Below are 20,321 nucleotides of genomic sequence, written 5' to 3'. Positions count from 1 at the left end.
ATCATAATACCAAAAGACCACACCAAAATCAACAATTTCTACAAAAAACTCTCAATCCCCAATGGATACCTCGATTTAACAGCGCACATAATCAACTATCAACCACTCCTTCAAAGCATTTGAATGGAATAATGATAAGAATCAAAATATGTAATATTCAAACTTTAAAAAAATTATCAATATGTGTCTCTTCATGTATATATGACAGCACATATCTTTCTCAATATTTCCCAAGAACAACGCGACAAAAAGTCTTAAGCCAAGAGTCAATTTCAGTATCATGTTAAAACTAATCTAATGTAACTAAAGTTTTCTATAAGATACAAAGCAACTTTATGCCAATCTGATCCAATAAAATTGTAACAATGATCTTACGTCACACATCCAACCTGCCATTTTAATAAACTCAACATCTTTCGCAAATTGAAGTTTCAAAATCAATTCCAATTAAGCATTAATAACATGGTATAAAACTTCTCTTGATTCTATTCCCAAAGATTATGAATGTCCAAAGTAACCTTTGCATCACCACCAATTTCCTAAAGCCAAATGCCACACAAGTGTTGTAAGGGTTAGAGAAAATGCTAAAGACGCTCCTTCTTATGCTTATCCACGACTAGAGGAAGTTGCACCACAACCACAAGACAATCCTCCATAATATGACTTATCTCAATGCACTAATTGCACACCCTACTTTCTCCAAAGAAAGCTACATGATGAATCTTTTGACAAGCAAAACAAGGCGTAGAAAATTTATTATATGAATCTCCACAAAGCTTGAAGATTGTTCACTATAACCACCCTATGAAATCATTGTACTCAGTCTACTCTAGAAATCAAGCACTTGTGTCAAACCATCTATGACATTCTACGAAAGAAAACAATCAATGAATCCCTATGAAAAATCAGCCATGCTAACGAAGGTGATCTCGTCGCTCTCGTACGCGTAGAGTCATCAAACTAATCATCTGCTACAACTCCCAGCTGAAAAATGTTAGTTCTATTGCATGGTAACTACTTGTTTTTGTTATCTTCTGTCTAACCTCAAGCTATTGCTCGTAATTTCCTTATGTAGGTTGTTGCGGCCAAAAATCACTCAGACGTGTCATTGCAAATCATCTTATGATTCCCCTATACCAACCACAAGCTCTATCATCCCTAAATTTCATTACCTCGATAAAAGCACCTATACGTTGACGACTTCAACGGATAACCAGCGCCTAACAGCAATGGTCCTAGGCTTACATTACAATGCCGACCACGACCACCTTAAACAAGGTCCTAATAAGAAGACTCATCTTCTAATAGAAATTCTAATTTAGGTGGCAACCTCACTGAACAACGAATATTCATTGAATATAAGACATGACTCCGAATTTTGTGAATGAGGAACGAACTCAAATCACACTTGGAAACAACATTAAGACTCTCATGAGGCGTTAATAGCAACTTTGAAGTAAGTTGTGCCGCGATTCTATCACTACCTCATGTCTGCAGCAAATAGGACCTACAACCTGGCTCTGATACCAACTTTGTCACGACCCAAATTCCTAAGTCATGACTGGCGCACAGACTGTGAGACCCAAATTTTAAGTTTAAAATAAACCGAATAAAATTTCTTTTCACGATTAATTTGATGTAACGTGAAGGAAAACCTGAACCAGTGTTTATTGAAGGGAATCAATTTGTGAAGGAGAAAGTTCAGGAAAAAGCTAAGGATTGTATCCAAGTCGATAAAAGTTATAGCACGACTAATATTCGCATTAAACCTAGGTCGTGAACGCTAGTAAATAGCTAATTTATATTTTTAGACGCGATGGAAATTAATTCCAAAAATCTTCAGAGAAATGTTAGAACTTCTCTTATTCGTCTATAAACAAGCGTTTCGATACGAAACCCTGGAATGTACGAACGTCAAATTCCAATACTCGGAAGTTTGCCGAAACCGAATCACTGATAGTTCAAAACCCTAAAATCAACGGACGATGGAGACTTTTTCTATTCGGAGCTTCAAACGAAGATTCCACACAAGTACACCCATTTCTTTTGATGTTTTGAATCTTTCTTCAGAACAAAGTTTTCTCATCCGACATCAACTGCAAAAAGTGATTTTTCGGGTAAAATCGATTTACACCGACTTTTGATCGTTTGATTTAATTTCAAGAAACCTGTTTTGAGATCTGGAATTCTGTCGCCATAACCTATCTTAGAATTCTCCGAGGAATACGTAGGAAAAATCGGAATCGCGAAATTTTCATTTTTCCAAATTTTCCAAAACCTATAAATAGCGGGAAAATGAAAAAAATTCAAAAACTTACCCATTTTGGAACCCAAACCCGCGAGCTCAAGGAGAGAAAGGGAGGAAGTGATTTTCGCCGAATCTTGCCCGTTTGCTGCACCGATCGTTGCTAATCGAAGACCTCGAGGTAGGATTACCATATCTCTCTTCTGATCGTCGTTTCTGTCGCTTTTCTTTATGTATTTCTGTGCTCAAAGTTTTGAGTTTTTTGTAAAACTGTTCAAATAAGCTGATTTCAGTGTCTAAACTTATTCCCTGCATGCTCCTGAGCGTGTTTAGCGGATTACATTTTGCTGAATGTCGCCGAAATGCCGCCGGGATCCATTTCTGTTGGAAAAACCCATTTCTGGGTAAAGTTCCGTTCTTTACGTTAAAAATTCACGACTTAGCTTAGTGCTAGTAGGATTAGTCGTCATAAACGTCGTTGTTGACGTCCCCATCCAATTTGTTTTTCGAAAATCCAGTTTTGAAATTCTGAGCTGAAAATAATGACCAAAATACCCCTGCGACAGTTTTTGATCCAAAAAAATTTCTGAGTTTAGAACCGTCTTAGTTACGACTAATGATAACCTAGGAACCAAGTTTGATCGAAGAAAAATCGGCCCACCTAATTGTGAATAGTGGCCGAGAGCTACCCTAGGGGGGGAGGAAAATTTCGTTTTTCGAAAACTTGTCTTAACGCGTTAGATTGTCGTACTTCGGAGTTTGTAATATTTCGTGTAACCCTAGTACGTATTGTTTGTTGAGTTTATGACTCATTGTGATTGATTTCTGTGAATTTGTCCTAAGGTTCTTTTGAGGAACTTAGTGGATTCGAGGAAGAAGATTGTGAAGGAAAGTTTGAAGAGCAAGCTGGAAAACCTACATGTGAGGGCTACTCACTGAATACAAGATAATGAATTAGGTGTCGACGATTTCGACTTGATTTACTGTTTATGCACTTGATTGTGTTGGACTGGGAAAAACGTTTTCTGAGGCTACGGCTGACAATTGATAATCTTTTATTGCTTGATTGTTGTTGAGGTTGATTCACATGCTATGTGCTACCTGGTTAATCTAGGATGTGTGATATCTGTCGTATATGCTAATTGCTACATGGTTATTCCTCAATGTATTGATATATGTGCCGTGACTGTTGGATTGTATTGTTTTGAATATGCAAATACACATATTTTTTGATTCAACAGAGTGAGGATGACGAGCGATTATGCCAGATTTATCGTGAGATTTTGATAAAGTTTGACGGGACGAACAGAGTTTCGGGCCTTGTTATTGTTTTGATGGATCGAGACCTTCTCTGGGAATTACTTGGGATTACGGGATCTTTTAAACTCATAAGGCTAGAGATAAAACTAAATGGAAACTGTTTTTACTAGGAAAATTCATAAGACATAAAACAACCTCTAAACCTTTAAATAATGATCACATTCACAAATAAGAGCTTAGGATTTGGATATTAGTTTTGAAAAATGAGAAGTGTCGCCGAATCTAAGATTTAGGAAAACTAATGAGTTTCCGAGTATTTTTATACTCTTTCGCTCGATGAGCAGTTTTGTTGTTTGGCTATCTAAAAGATAAGCCGGGAAAATTAATAAGTTTCTGAGTACTTTGATGCTCTTTCGCTCGATGAGCAGATTTGTTGTTTGACTATCTAAAAGATAAGTCCGGGAACTATAAGTTTCCAAGTACATTGGTACTCTTCGCTCGCTGAGCAGATTTTGACCGTCGGATGGAGATGAGTCAGATTTTGCCTATTGGATGTACTATTATGTAATTCTTTGAGTTGACCCTTGCGCGTGCTACCTGTGTATGGGGGGCTATGTATGCCCTTTATTGTCAGATGTCGATGGCCGACTGGTCCGAGATGGTTGTCCCTTCGGGGGGGACTAGATTTGAGTTGTTAGATACAGACACCTCGGGCTCTTGGGTGGTCGACCCCGCCGATCACCGAGCTATTTACACGGGGCGAATAATGGAGGACCACGTCGACCGAATGGGAAACCTGACACACGGAGTCTTGAGACGTCACACCGTCAGCTTCAACCTACCACCGGGCGTGCACTGTGGCCCTGGAGTTGTAGTAGCACCACCGTCGCCTGAGGACGAGGAGGACCATTCGAAGGAGTTGCCTGTAGGAGGGACTTCATCTGAGTCTAGCTCACCCACCGCCGCGGCTGCTGCCTTGGGATCGGGTACAGTACCCGTAGTCCCCACTGTGAGGACCGATGCAGTCATCGACCTGATCGTCTTGGATTCAGATTCAGACGACGATCACGGGGATGCGTAGTTGGTAGTGGTGTGTAGTACTCCTCTAGTAGGGATTAGGGTAGGAGTAGCGTCGAGGCTCTGATCTTCAGTTTTTCTCATTTTGGGGCAGGGTAGGTCCCCGACCTTTAACTTTTTCTGTGGTTCTCTTTACAGGAGTCACAGGGAGTTGGTCGGATTAGGAGGTGTTCGGGCTTTTTTGAGCTGACCTACATTCTTTTTGGAGGACTGTATTTCGAATACTGACCTTATATTATGTCTGTACATATTTGCCGTCAGGCACTACTTTTCCGTCACTGGAGGTTACTCGTGAAATAGTATGCTGTTACTGTGGGGAGTGTATATATATTGTACATTAGTCTTGTTTATATTTTGTCGATGTTTCTTTAATTCGGCAAGTCTTTATTTATTTAAAACAGTTATCGATCGGAAAAAAAATATTCACGTTTTTCCGCTTTTATTTTCTTTTTGGTTACTAAGGTGACGCCACCGAAATCGGTGTGTTACACAGACTAACACCCTAGTCTGGCAAGCCCGTTTCTCACAAGAATCCTTTTCCAAACTTTTCTCTAAAGTTACATATGTTTCTCTATATTTTATAAAAATAACTATGCAAGATTTCACATGTATTCTCAATATCTCAAATGACAAAACCTGTCAAATAAAGATCTTCATTTTCATACTTCCATTAAAAGGAAATTTTCAATTTTAGCACTCAAGTGCAACTTTTACAGTAAAACAATAAATAACAATCTCAAGTCTAAATCCTCCTAAAACTCCTTATAGCATCAGATAACTAGAATCAAATACAAGGCACCAATTGAGCCACCAACCAAAGGAGGCCTACCAACAAGATAAATTGAAGGATCTGAATCTGACACCAGCTTACTACTTAGTTGTCTGTGAATCTGTGGAGGGAAAAATGAATGGGGTAAGTCACAAAGACTTAGTAAGCAGTCATCACCATGAATAGAAAAGGGAAACAGAATTGGCACGAGTTTTTCACCATCAGTTCAATGTGACAATATAAATAATATTAATAAAATAAATAAGAACTATTTCAAATAAGAGAGCATCAAACTTGCCAAGTTCATAAATAATCATTTCAATGAAGCTTGATAAAATCCAATCAATCATAAGAAAGCATTTGAAATCAGAAATATAATTTAATATCATAGGGTCACACATGTAGAACCATGAGGCGGCTCCATCTCGTTGATAGCCCTCTCCTCTTAAGGGATGACCTCTCCAATAGGGGCGACTCCATCTAATGGATAGCCCTTTCCTTTCTTAAGTCACATCGTGTCATCGGGGGAAGCTACATCTCGTTGATAGCCCTTTCCTCTTAAGGATTATCTTACCCAAGAGGCGGCTCCATCTAACGGATATCCCTCTCCACCCGGAATCATGTCATATCTCATCAATCTCATCGGGGGAAGCTACATCTCGTTGATAGCCCTTTCCGTGCACTGGCGACTTCATCTAACGGATAGCCCTCTCCTCCCGGAATCAACTAGCTAGGTACACCTAGGCTGTTACCTCCGCTAACGGCTACGGGGTTCTATCAACGATCCCCAAAACCATTTTCTCAAACCAATACAAGTCTCATCAACATTCTCAAAATCAGCTTTCAAATGCTCATCAAAGCTTTTCAAAATAACATTCTCAACATCAACTTTTCAATGCTCATCAAAGCTTTTTAAGTTCACAATCTCTATTTCACATAATTTCAAAATTAAACCAATGTCATTCTCTTATCATATCAATTCATAAAACATGCTCAAAATCAGCTTCATGAAATCAGCTTTCAAAGTTCAAGAATGATAGTCAAACATATAAAAACATGTTTCAACAATTTAGATAAATAGACAATATGATAAATTAATTAAATCAGTTATAAGAACGTTAAAATATGTCATAGTAGTTGAAAACCACTCACAACTAAGACGAATCAACTGAATCGCTCTCAACAGCTCCTCGCCAGCCGAACGAACCACTAGCCGATAAATCTGAACACCATAATTTAACCTTCAGCATCAATTACCTTGTGTCATACTACCCCTAAGCAATTATGAACTCCCGAATTATGTACCCAAACCCTAAAATAATCTTACTCAAGTTTAACATATACCATAATATCATTCTTTAAATCTATAAGTGATAGATATACCTCAATAACCCGACTGAGTAATTGTGAAGGTGTGGGTGGGTACTCTTCTCATTCCTTGGCACAAACCCTAACTTCCAAAAACATGCCAAAAGCCTTGAAGGTGTGAAAAACGACTAGAAGGGGGGGGGGGTTGAATAGCGTTTTCAATATAAAAACTTTCCCCTTAAGATTTAAAGTAAATCTTTTCGGTTTCTCTAAGATAGATGGTGCAACGGATAAAGATAGAGAGAAGAGAAAAGCACACAAGTATTTTATCCTGGTTCACTTGATAAATCCCTCAAGCTAATCCAGTCCACCCGTTAAGGTGATTTCTTCCTTCTTAGAATGAAGGCAATCCACTAATCAGATAATTGTTACAACTGCACTTGAAACCTACAAGTGACTAACAATACACTGACTTAGCTATCACTAAGATTCACTCTCTTAGTCTTCTCTAGGATCCGATCAACCTTGATCTCCTAAAGGAATCACCACTAAGATTCACTCTCTTAGTCTTCTTAAGGATACTGACCTACCCGGTCCCTTAAGGAAAATCAAACAACTGTTTGAGGTTGGTGTTTACAAAAGTTTGCTTCTAAATAAGCTGAGTGTAAACCAAATAAGAATAGATGAAGAAAGTAGAGGCTTGAATCTTTTCTTGTATTGCAGCTCTTTGTTTTCTCTCGCTCTTGCTTTCTTCTTTTCTTCAGCCTTTTATAGTCTAAGGTGCAAAGGATATTTCTGTTGAGAGAATATGACCGTTGGAGGGCATTTCTGGAACTTCCAGAACCTGCAGTGGCTGAACTTTGGTAGGTAGGCATTTCAGAATAGTACACTGCTCTTGTACTTCTCGATAGAGACATTTGCCTTTAACCATTGACTTCTGATCAGAGTTATGCTTCGTGTTGGAACTTGTGAAGCTTGGTGATCAGAGTCAGAGGGAAGCTTGGATCCTCTGACCTTCGTAACTTCTGCTTCTGGACCTTCAGAGCTTCTGAACCTTCAGAGCCTCTGGTCCCTCAGAGCTTCTGGTCTTCAGATCTTCTGATCCTCAGATCTTCTGATCCTCTGATCTTCTGATCCTCTGATCCTCAGATCCTCTGATCTTCAGATCCTCTGATCTTCAGATCTTCTGATCTTCAGAGCTTCTGATCCTCTGATCTTCTGATCTTCAGAACTTCTGTTCTTCAGATCTTCTGATCCTCTGATCTTCTGATCTTCAGAACTTCTGATCTTCAGAGCTTCTGATCCTCTGATCTTCTGATCTTCAGAACTTCTGTTCTTCAGATCTTCTGATCCTCTGATCTTCTGATCTTCAGAACTTCTGACGAATATATCTTCTGGTGTCAGAATCAGAACCTGTTTGTCAAAACACTCAAGACAAACATTAGAGTATCATAGTTGTTCATCCACAAATAAATACTTGTTATCATCAAAACATAGAGTTGTACCACATGACCAAATCTTGATCTTACAATCTCCCCCTTTTTGATGATGACAAAACCATGTATTTTGATGAACAACTCTAAACAAATAAACTGAATACACTCAGAGTATAAGGTATCAGAGTTAAAACTTATCCTGATGTGTATAGTTTATCTTGCTCCTTCTGAATCCAAGACTCGTGCTTGATTCTGAGCTAAGCTCCCCCTGAATCTAATACTTAATATCAACGTTAGTAATATCTAGATTCTGAGCTTAATAAAATAGGAGTTGTCAAGATACTATAAGTTCTCCCCCTTTTTGTCATAAGCAAAAAGAATGAAGGTGGAGGGAAAAAAAATAGTAAGAGCATAAGACGAAATACTCCCCCTCAGAAGGAATACCAAGGGATACTTGGCTTCTGATTAGCATATCTTCTGATGAGAGCAGAAGTGTGGTTCTGGTGACATCTCCGTTCTGGACAAAATTTCATCTTTAGATACTTCAGAATGAGAAGCTAGGAGCCTACTCTTCTTCTGATGACGCAAGTCAGAAGTTGTAGTAGCATCTTCTGATGTTGTTGCTTCTGGTTCGTCAAGTTCTGAGTCTTTGTTACTTTCTGAACCGGTCATGCTCATCTCTACAAGCTTTTTCAGCTAGCTTTGACTTGACCAAATCTTACTCTACTGATGCCTCCAAGATCAACTTCACCTTCAGGTTCAAGTTTTGGATCTTGGGACATATGCCTTTCTCCCGTCATGTGTTGCTTGCATCCACTGTCCAGGTTCCATGGTTGGAGTTTCGATGGACCTATTGAAGATATCTGCAACATAGATAATCTTGTCCTTAGGTACCCACTTTCTGGGTCCTCTTTTGTTAGTTACCCCAAAGGTTCTGATCACCTTGGGTGTCTCAACATGATATTTTAAAGGAATATTTGCATGATATTTAGTCATAGAGAAAGATCCCTTTTTAAGAGGGTTTTTAGCAACTTCAGCAGGTACAGGATCAGGCAATATGGTACCAGAGGGAACAAAGCATTCATACAAGGATTTAGCTTTAGACACAGAAGGCTCATTTCTAATTGGTTTAGAATAGCCAATGCCATGCATTCCATTTCTGCTTACACCATAGATCATTGAAGCCATTAAGCTTCTATCTACGCTTTTAGCCAGGAATCTTTGAAAAGATTTTTCATACTTAGATTCATGCTTACTATCAGAGGCATCGCAGGCAATAACTTCTTCTAACTTTGCAATTTGATTCTTAAGCACAGAGTTAGAATTAACTAAAGCATGGTTATCATTTTTCAAATCAGATATGATTTTCTCATGTTCAGAAGGAGTTTTAGAAACAGCAGATAAGTTCTTTTTCAGCTTCTTATGCTTAGACAACAAGGAGTTATACTTATCCATGATATCAGACAAAGCATGTTTCAGTTCAGAGGTAGAGAAGGAAGCAAATACCTCATTTTCATCGTCAGAGTCTGGATCTCCTTCTGATTCTGAGTCAGAGTCAACAGCTTCCTTTGACTCTGTTCCTTTGTCTTTGACAATAGCCATGAGTCCTTGGACTTCACCATCAGAGTCAACATCCTCTGACTCTGATTCATCGAATGTCACCATCAGACTCTTCTTGGTCTTGAAGTGCTTCTTTGGCTTCTTGTCCTTCTTCAATTTTGGACAGTCACTTTTGTAGTGCCCTGATTCTTTGCACTCAAAGCAAGTGACTTCCTTGATTGATGACTTCTTCTGACCTGAGGATTCAGACTTTCCTCTTGCCTTTCCAGAGCCTTTGAACTTGCTCTGCCTGTGCTTCCAGATGCGGTTGAGTCTCTTGGAGATCAGAGTCAGCTCATCTTCATCAGAATCTTCTGATTCTTCTTCAGATTCTTCTTCTTCAGCTTGAAGAGCCTTTGACTTCTCAACCTTAGCCTTTTCAGATTTGGATTTCAAGGCTATGGACTTTTTCCTCAGATCTTGCATCTCTGAGCGCTTCAGCTCATGGCATTTCAAAATGCTGATGAGTTCTTCTAAACTCATATTCTCAACATCTCTCGTGAGCTCTATTGAAGTCACCAAAGGCATCCAACTTTCAGGAAGACACCTGATGACCCTTATGACGTGATCTTTTGTTGTGTAGCTCTTGTTGAGAGGACGTATGCCAGCTACAAGCAGTTGAAATCTGGAGAACATTTCTTCAATGGACTCATTTGGCTCCATGATGAAGGATTCATACTTTTGGATCAAAGACAATGCCTTTGATTCTTTGACTTTCTTGTTTCCTTCATGAGACATCTTCAGAGAATCAAAAATGCCTTTAGCAAACTCACGATCTGTAATCTTCTGGTACTCCTCATAGGAGATAGCACTTAGAAGAATTGCTCTTGCTTTATGATGTTGTGAGTACAGCTTCTTTTGATCTGCAGACATCTCTGACCTTGGGATCTTCTTGCCATCTGCATCAACTGGACGCTCGTAGCCATCCACAATAATATCCCAGAGATCTGCATCGAAACCCAGAAAGAAGCTTTCCAGTCTATCTTTCCAATATTCGAACCTTTGACCATCGAACATAGGAGGCTTTGCGTTGTAACCATCTCTTTGAGTTTCACTGGTGGTGGCAGCCATTGTTTTTCACACCGGCCCGGATCACTGAACACTGTTAGGTGTGGTAATCAGAACTTGCGCTCTGATACCAATTGAAGGTGTGAAAAACGACTAGAAGGGGGGGGGGTTGAATAGCGTTTTCAATATAAAAACTTTCCCCTTAAGATTTAAAGTAAATCTTTTCGGTTTCTCTAAGATAGATGGTGCAACGGATAAAGATAGAGAGAAGAGAAAAGCACACAAGTATTTTATCCTGGTTCACTTGATAAATCCCTCAAGCTAATCCAGTCCACCCGTTAAGGTGATTTCTTCCTTCTTAGAATGAAGGCAATCCACTAATCAGATAATTGTTACAACTGCACTTGAAACCTACAAGTGACTAACAATACACTGACTTAGCTATCACTAAGATTCACTCTCTTAGTCTTCTCTAGGATCCGATCAACCTTGATCTCCTAAAGGAATCACCACTAAGATTCACTCTCTTAGTCTTCTTAAGGATACTGACCTACCCGGTCCCTTAAGGAAAATCAAACAACTGTTTGAGGTTGGTGTTTACAAAAGTTTGCTTCTAAATAAGCTGAGTGTAAACCAAATAAGAATAGATGAAGAAAGTAGAGGCTTGAATCTTTTCTTGTATTGCAGCTCTTTGTTTTCTCTCGCTCTTGCTTTCTTCTTTTCTTCAGCCTTTTATAGTCTAAGGTGCAAAGGATATTTCTGTTGAGAGAATATGACCGTTGGAGGGCATTTCTGGAACTTCCAGAACCTGCAGTGGCTGAACTTTGGTAGGTAGGCATTTCAGAATAGTACACTGCTCTTGTACTTCTCGATAGAGACATTTGCCTTTAACCATTGACTTCTGATCAGAGTTATGCTTCGTGTTGGAACTTGTGAAGCTTGGTGATCAGAGTCAGAGGGAAGCTTGGATCCTCTGACCTTCGTAACTTCTGCTTCTGGACCTTCAGAGCTTCTGAACCTTCAGAGCCTCTGGTCCCTCAGAGCTTCTGGTCTTCAGATCTTCTGATCCTCAGATCTTCTGATCCTCTGATCTTCTGATCCTCTGATCCTCAGATCCTCTGATCTTCAGATCCTCTGATCTTCAGATCTTCTGATCTTCAGAGCTTCTGATCCTCTGATCTTCTGATCTTCAGAACTTCTGTTCTTCAGATCTTCTGATCCTCTGATCTTCTGATCTTCAGAACTTCTGATCTTCAGAGCTTCTGATCCTCTGATCTTCTGATCTTCAGAACTTCTGTTCTTCAGATCTTCTGATCCTCTGATCTTCTGATCTTCAGAACTTCTGACGAATATATCTTCTGGTGTCAGAATCAGAACCTGTTTGTCAAAACACTCAAGACAAACATTAGAGTATCATAGTTGTTCATCCACAAATAAATACTTGTTATCATCAAAACATAGAGTTGTACCACATGACCAAATCTTGATCTTACAAGCCTTTCCACTTGCAAGATATATTTCGTCCTTCAATAGGATGAATTTCATGGTGTGATTTGTTGTAATTTTTATGGTGAAGAAGAACAAAAGATTGAAGAAGAAAGTGATGAAGGAGTGCTGCACTTTTGTCACTGCGCGAAGGACAAATATCGAAGAGAGAGATGAGAGCTGGCTGTTAGGAATTAGGAATAGATATTGGGCATTGTGGGTTTTTAAAACAGGCCAGGTTAGTATTTAATAGGTTTAAAATTTTAGAACTAGGAAACAGGGCCCGTGGGTCTTTTTTTTTTCTTTTGGTAAGTTAGTATTTAAAATATATTCATTTTTGTTAATATATATATTTTTTGGATCGTTTCAATGCCTGTGACGCCCGGGGCCGACGAGGGCGGGGAGTGATCGTCGGTGCAGTGAGGCACGGACAAGGAGCGGCTCATGGCAGACTTCTAGGCGAAGGGGCACATGAATGAACTGATCTCACACCCGAACAAGAGGTATTCTGAGACTGTATAGGGATGGACTATACAGTTGAGGAGGGCATAATAGATTTGATTGGTACTACTCATGACAACAAGTTGCAACTTCTTTTCGGGAGCCCAACGCATAAGAACTACATGGTTAAGTGTGCTAGCCTTGGAGTAATATTGGGATGGGTGACCTCCTGGGAAGTTTTCCCAGGAAGTGCACGAGTGAGGACAAAGCGCACTGAAAAGACACGTGTTGTTACCGTGAGGTCAGTCGTCAGATCGGGATGTTAGTAATGGTATCAGAGCCGACCTCTCCTAGTACGGTGTGGTTCGGGGACGAACCAAGCGGAAGTTGGTGGGCCTGTGACGCCCGGGGCCGACGAGGGCGGGGAGTGATCGCCAGTGCAGTGAGGCACGGACAAGGAGCGGCTCGTGGCAGGCTTCTAGGCGAAGGGGCACATGAATGAACCGATCTCACACCTGAACAAGAGGTATTCCGAGAGTGTATAGGGATGGACTATACAGTTGAGGAGGGCATAAAAGATTTGATTGGTACAACTCATGACAACAAGTTGCAACTTCTTTTCGGGAGCCCAACTCATAAGAACTTCATGGTTAAGTGTGCTAGCCTTGGAGTAATATTGGGATGGGTGACCTCCTGGGGAGTTTTCCCGGGAAGTGCACGAGTAAGGACAAAGCGCACTGAAAAGACACGTGTTGTTACCGTGAGGTCAGCCGTCAGATCGGGATGTTAGTGTTTTGGTTGCAGTTTTGACTGGTATTTCCTCATCAGAGGAATCCAAAGTGAGAACAAGAGAGAATCTTGGAGAATTGTGATAAGTGGGATTCACAGTTTTTTTTTTTTCATGGTGTGGAATTGGAGAGGGAGGCTTCAATGGTTCAGATGATTGTTTTTCAGTGTTTGTTTGTGGAGTGTGTGGTGAACGGTGTAGATGTTGTGGAGTGACAGAGTAGTGTGGATCATAGGAATCATCAAACAGAGAATCAACAAATTCTTGGTTGGAAAGATCAGATGTTACCTCTTGATAGGGAAATGTGGTTCCCATGGAGTTGGTCAGTTTGATGTTAAAAGCAATATTTTCTTCATCAATTGGCTCATCAGGTTCATTTGCCAAGATCTTTCTCTTACGGTATAGAGGTTGTTGTACTTGTTCAGTAGGTTCATCTTCAAATTGCTTCCTCAAGCGTTTGAGCTATTTCTTGGGCTCTGTAGGTTTGCTTGCAGGTGACCCTTTTCCAGATTGAGTTCTTGAAGCAACAGGATGAGACTCAAACTGTACTGGAGCTCCACCTTTGGTGATTCTTATGGACCGTTCCTTGATAGGTGCCTTGGGCACGATCCTGGACTGTTCAGGCTCGTCCTCAGGACACGGGGTTATCCTCAAGGCAGCAGGAACAACTCTCTTAGATGGTTCCTTCTCAACTTGATCAGACAGTTCTTTCAGGTTCTTCTTCTTTCCTTTGCCATTTTTAGCGATGGCATTGGCTTTTTCTTTTCCTCTTACTGCTCTTTTCTTCTTTGTCGAAAATTCCTCAGGAACTTCTGAATCATCATAGGAGATATTCATCTTGCTCACATCTCCCAGCTTGATTGGCGTAGGCCAAATGATGTCTTCCTCCAACTGTTCAAACTTGCATGCCAAGAACTCAATGGTGATTCCTTTCTTCTCAAGGATCAAAGTCAGCAAGGAACCAAAAGGAAGGTATCCTTTTCCAGTTTCCAGAAAGTTGAGCAGGTAGCTCCACATCAAATGGGTTGGGTTGATCTTCACTCTTTTGACAACTTTGTACAGTGCGTACCTTGCATGTGCATTTACATGGCCTCTAGCGCCATCCTTTGGAAGGAAAACTTTGCTGATCACATCATTGTTGAATTTGACCTCATCCTTGAGGTTGCTAACTTCCACCAGCAGAGGGTCTTCTGGTTTTTTCCAGATGCACCTTGGGTCAGCCACTTTCTTGAGCCAAACAGGAGAGTACCTTTCTCCTTCATCAAGGCTAACGTTGAGGGCTTCAGCCATGTCCTTCAGAGTGACTTCTATGATCTTATTGTTGGCTTTTGACTTGATGGTTTGCCTGTCTTTCACTACAGCACAGTCATAGAACTCCTTGACGAGAGGCACATAAACCTCACGATGTGCCATGTTGTAGACTGTCTCCCAGTCTTGATACAGAAGATCATCGAGTCCTGCCATCTTCACGAAGGTGAAAACCTTCATGTCCAGATACCTTGGTGACACAAGAGCATTGTCACCCAATTTCTCAGTTTTGACTACTCCCACCTCTTGGAGTTGAACAGATCTTTGGTGATTGATTCTTTCAGTTCGTCGTTGAATGATTTCCATTTCAACCGTAGTGTAAGGGGACTTGCCACCTTTCTTGGAAGGATCTTTGGATGAGGTTGCAAGAACTCCGACCATTTGGTTTTTGGAAGATGAAGAAATTTTGCAGAGAGAATATGGTTGCTTTTCTTGGAAGAGAGAGAGAGAGAGAGAGAGAAAATTGCAAATGAGATAGCGTGTAAGTTGTTTCCAAAATCTCTTAGGGATATGGTTGATTGAGAATATGGAATGACGGTTTTGGAAGTATGTGCAATGACGGTTTCTTTTAGAGAGAGAAAACATTAAATAATGGGTTGTGGTTACACGCGCGGTTAAAGCAAATTGAATAACTGCTTCACATTGAATGTGATGTGACTTTTCAGAAAGGAACTGTTGAAGCACGTGCCATAGATATGATGACTTTCGAACTTGACAATTGTTTTGCCAGCTGTGAGACGGTAGTAGATGATAATTTCATAGGACGATGTGATACTGAACGATTCCCATTAAATTCTTGTTGATAAATATACTGATCGATTCATGATTTGTGTTGGACGATTGATTTAGAGAACGGTACCTGCAAAATAGAAAAGCTACATTTTCGTACCTTCAATATGCAGTTTGCATATTAATTCTTCTTCTCAAATCAGTAAATCTGCTTTCCAGCAAAGGTTTTGTGAGAATGTCACAAAGTTGATCTTCAGTGTGCACATGAGATATTTCAATATGCCCTTTTTCCACTAGATCTCTAATGAAATGATGTTTGACTTCAATATGCTTTGTTCTTGAGTGTTGAACTGGGTTCTTTGCTATGTTGATGGCACTTGTGTTGTCACAAAGCAAAGGTATGTTGTTCTCATGGATATTGTAGTCTTCAAGTTGATGCTTTATCCAGAGAAGTTGAGTACAACATGAACTAGCTGCTACGTATTCAGCTTCAGCAGTAGATAGAGATATGGTACTTTGTCTTTTACTAGACCAAGAGATCAAATAGTTTCCTAGAAAGTGACATCCTCCACCAGTGCTCTTTCGTTCAACTCTATCTCCGGCATAATCAGCATCACAGAATCCTTTTAACCTGAAATCACTACTTTTCTCATACAATAGACCAAGATTAGCAGTACCTATTAAATATCTGAATATTCGTTTGTCTGCACTAAGGTGTGATTGTTGAGGATTTACCTGGAATCTTGCACATAGGCAAACGCTGAACATGATGCCAGGTCTGCTTGATGTTAGATATAAGAGAGATCCTATCATTCCTCTATACGATATTGGATCAACTAGTGAACTCTCATCATTCTTGTCCAGAACGGTGTTTGGATACATTCGTGTGTTCATTTCATTTGAGTTGTGCATGTTGTATTTCTTGAGCATATCCTTGATGTATTTGGTCTGATGTATCCATCTTGTCTTTCTCTTGCTTGATTTGTAGACCGAGGAAGAATTTTAGTTCTCCCATCATACTCATCTCAAATTCGCTTTGCATGAGTGAGGAAAATTCTTTGCATAGTTTATCACTGGTAGCTCCAAAGATGATGTCATCAACGTACAGTTGTACAAGGATGTAATCATCTTTCAGATGTTTTCTGAACAAAGTATTGTCGATCTTTCTTCTTGAGAAACCGTTCTTCATAAGAAAGCTGCTTAGTCGATCGTACCATGCTCTTGGAGCTTGCTTTAAACCATAGAGAGCTTTCTTGAGTTTGAACACATTCTGAGGCTGATGGTTCTACAAATCCTGGAGGTTGCTTCACATAAACTTCTTCTTCAATTACTCCATTCAGAAATGCACTTTTGACATCCATCTGATATAGTTTGATGGAGTGTTGACATGCAAATGCTAGAAGAATGCGAATGGCTTCAATTCTTGCCACGGGAGCAAACGTTTATGTGTAGTCAATTCCCTTTTGTTGATTGTACCCTTGAGCTAATAGTCTTGCTTTGTTCCTTGTTACTTTCCCATTTTCATCCATCTTGTTCCTGAAAACCCATTTTGTACCGATGATTGATTTTCCTTTGGGTTTTGGCACAAGTGACCAGACTTCACTTCTCTCAAACTAATTCAATTCTTCTTGCATGGCTAGGATTCAACCTTCATCTTGTAGAGCTCATCCATAGTTTTAGGTTCAATCTCTGAAATGAATGCGCTATTGGATTCTTCTCTGAAAGCTGATCTTGTTTTGACTTTTTCTGAGACACTTCCAATAATCTGTTCCGGTGGATGATCAGACTTGTATTTCCATTCCTTTGGTAGAGAAATACCACTTGATGTCATTACTTGGTCAAACAGTTCTGGAGAAGCTGGTTGAGATGGAGTGGACAGTTCTTCAGGTGTGACGTCAGATGGTTGAGCTTCCTTGGAGATCTCTTCATCTTCTCGATCAGATAGATCAAGATTTAGAAAGTCTCTTTCTAAAAGATCAGTTGATTTAGTTGAGTGATCGTCAAACTTGACATTGATGGATTCCTCGAATGCTTTGTCCTAGAGTTAAAAACTCTATATGCTTTAGAGTGAGTGGGGTATCCAAGGAGAATACCTTGATCAAATTTGTTGTCAAACTTTCCAACATTGTCCTTTGTGTTGAGGATGAAACATTTGCAACCAAAGGGATGAAAGTACGATACGGTTGGACGCCTTCCTCGCCATAATTCATAAGGGGTCTTCTTCAGCATGGGTCGCATAGATATTCTATTTTGGATGTAGCATGCGGTTTTAATAGCTTCAGCCCAAAAGTATTTTGGTAGAGAAGTTTCACTTAGCATCGTTCTTGCCATTTCTTGAAGTGACCTAGAGCTGTCAATATGGGTTCCAACCCGCGAGCCAGCTCGACGGGTTGACTAAATAAGCCGGGTTGGGTTGGTTAAATTCCAGCTCGAAAAGAACTTGGGTTAATGCAACCCGGCTTGTTTAACCCGCGGGTTAGACGGGCCAACCCGCGGATCAAGCGAGCCAACCCGTCGGGTTAGAGTTATTTTTTATTAAAAAAATTATTTTATTTGTCTTTAATTTAAGGTTAGTTTTATGGATTACTTTTAGATAGAAAAATGGAAATTTTCATTTCTTTAAATTTGAGATAATTTTTTGTGTTTTATTTATTGTTATTCTATTATTTATCTTATTTTAAATGTGACAGTAAAATAATTGTGTTTTTAAATCTTGTCAACTAAATTATTTTACTATATTTTGTAACCAAAAAGTTACTTTACTATATTTCAAATGTGACATACAAATTAATGGGTTGATAAACCTCTTTCTTATGAGTTGTTACCAATTTCTTTAAGTATTTTTGTGAAATTATTTTTTTAAAACATTTTCTAATCCAATTTATCTATTTTTTATATTTCTTTTCACCCAACCCGCGAGCCAGCCCGCCAACTCGTGAGCTCGTAGCGAGCCGGGTTGGGTTCATATTTTCCTGACACAACCCAACCCGTTTTCAACCCAACCCATATGGGCTGACCCATATGGGCCGGGCTGGCCCGTATTGACAGTTAGTGACCTGTTCTTCCGTTCAGCAACACCGTTTTGTTGAGGAGTTCTAGGAGCTGAGAACTGATGAGTAATGCCTTCTTGTTCACAGAACTTTTTGTATTCATCGTTTACAAATTCTCTTCCTCTATCACTGCGAATGGTTGTGATGCAGTAGCCCTTTTCGTTCTGAACTCTCTTGTTGAAAACTTTGAATGCTTGGAAGGTTTCATCTTTGCTTGTTAAGACGAAAACCCAACAAAATCTTGTGTAGTCATCTATTATGACAAAACAATATCTTCTTCCAGAGATACTAGCTACTCTAGTAGGTCCAAACAAATCCATATGTAAAAGGTCCAGAGGTTTGCTAGTGCTGACAAAGTTTTTAGCACGACAGGAGGTACGATGTTGTTTTCTTTGAACACAAGCATAACATGTAACATCAGATTTGATAGTTAGTTTTGGCAGACCACATACTAAGTCATTACTTATGATTTTAGTGATGGTCCTTAAGGAAGCATGCCCTAGCTTCCTATGCCAAAGCCAAGTATTGTCTTCTGCTGATACTAGACAAGTTACATTTTGATTTGCCAGATTTTCCAAGTTCGTCTTATATAGATTTCCTTGTCTCTGAGCTTCAAAGGTGATCTTGTCATCGGTATCAGTGACACTACACTTCACTTTATTAAAGGAAACAGTGAACCCACTATCACATAATTGACTTATGCTAAGTAGATTATGTTTTAGCCCTTTAACTAGCAGAACATTATTAATTACAGGGAGCGGTTCCTTACCAACATTACCTTCTCCAACTATGAGTCCTTTCTGGTTCCCTCCAAAGGTGACTGATCCACCATCCTTTTTACTTTGGATCTTTGGGAACATAGACTTTTCTCCCGTCATGTGACGCGAGCATCCACTGTCCAGGTACCATTGTTGGCGTTTCCTTCGTTCTGTTAAATAAATCTGCAACAGAGATGATTAACTTTTTAGGTACCCAGATTTTCTTGGGTCCTGAAGGGTTAGTTGCATAAGAGGTTTTCCTTTCATCTTGCTCAACTGTACAGTTCACAACAAACTTTATTTGACCAGAATCAGATGATGTAAAGGATATATTAGACATTGTTTCACTAGATGAGGCTCATTCACTATTAAAGCCTAATCCACTTTTATCATACAGTTCGCGACTGTTACCACACAGTTTAACTAGATTATCATGACCAATGGTTAAAGTAGATAAATCATCACTTAAGACTTTAACTCTTTTCTTTAAAGCAATAATGTAACGCCCCAATTTTCTCGAGTGTCTCACAGTAATCAATCAAGTGTATTTTCACAAAGAATTTTTGTCGACCAATTAATTAATCTTAAATTACTGGTAAAGGTTCATTAACTTTAAACTCTCGAAACTTACGAACCAATTTGCGGAATAACTGAACAAGCATTTCTGAATAAAAATAACCTTTAACTAAAACAAGGGAAAATAATCCCAAAACATAATTCCAAATCCGAGGGCTAAGCCCTATACCAAATACATCAGTGCTCAAAACGGAAATAAATAAGGTTCCAATAATAGAGAAAAATAAAAGTAAAATCCGATGTAGCTCTCATAGGACACTCCCACATGTGAAAATCTCGACTCTACTCCTCATCATCGCCAGAAATGTAGATGACCTCCGAAGTCTCGGTAACTCGACTCTTCCATGGATAAGCTGGTTCCCCCTCAGATCCCGAGAGCCATCTACACTGCCTCTTCTTAGGCGGACGTTCTTCACTCGCATCTGGAGCAGGCTCCAATGCTGGCATATCTCCATAGTCATCAACTGGGCTAGCTTCCTTTGGCT

The sequence above is a fragment of the Lotus japonicus genome, chromosome 5 (genome assembly GCF_012489685.1).
Source record: "Lotus japonicus ecotype B-129 chromosome 5, LjGifu_v1.2".
Taxonomy (NCBI): domain Eukaryota; kingdom Viridiplantae; phylum Streptophyta; class Magnoliopsida; order Fabales; family Fabaceae; genus Lotus; species Lotus japonicus.
This window is presented reverse-complemented; position numbering follows the sequence as displayed.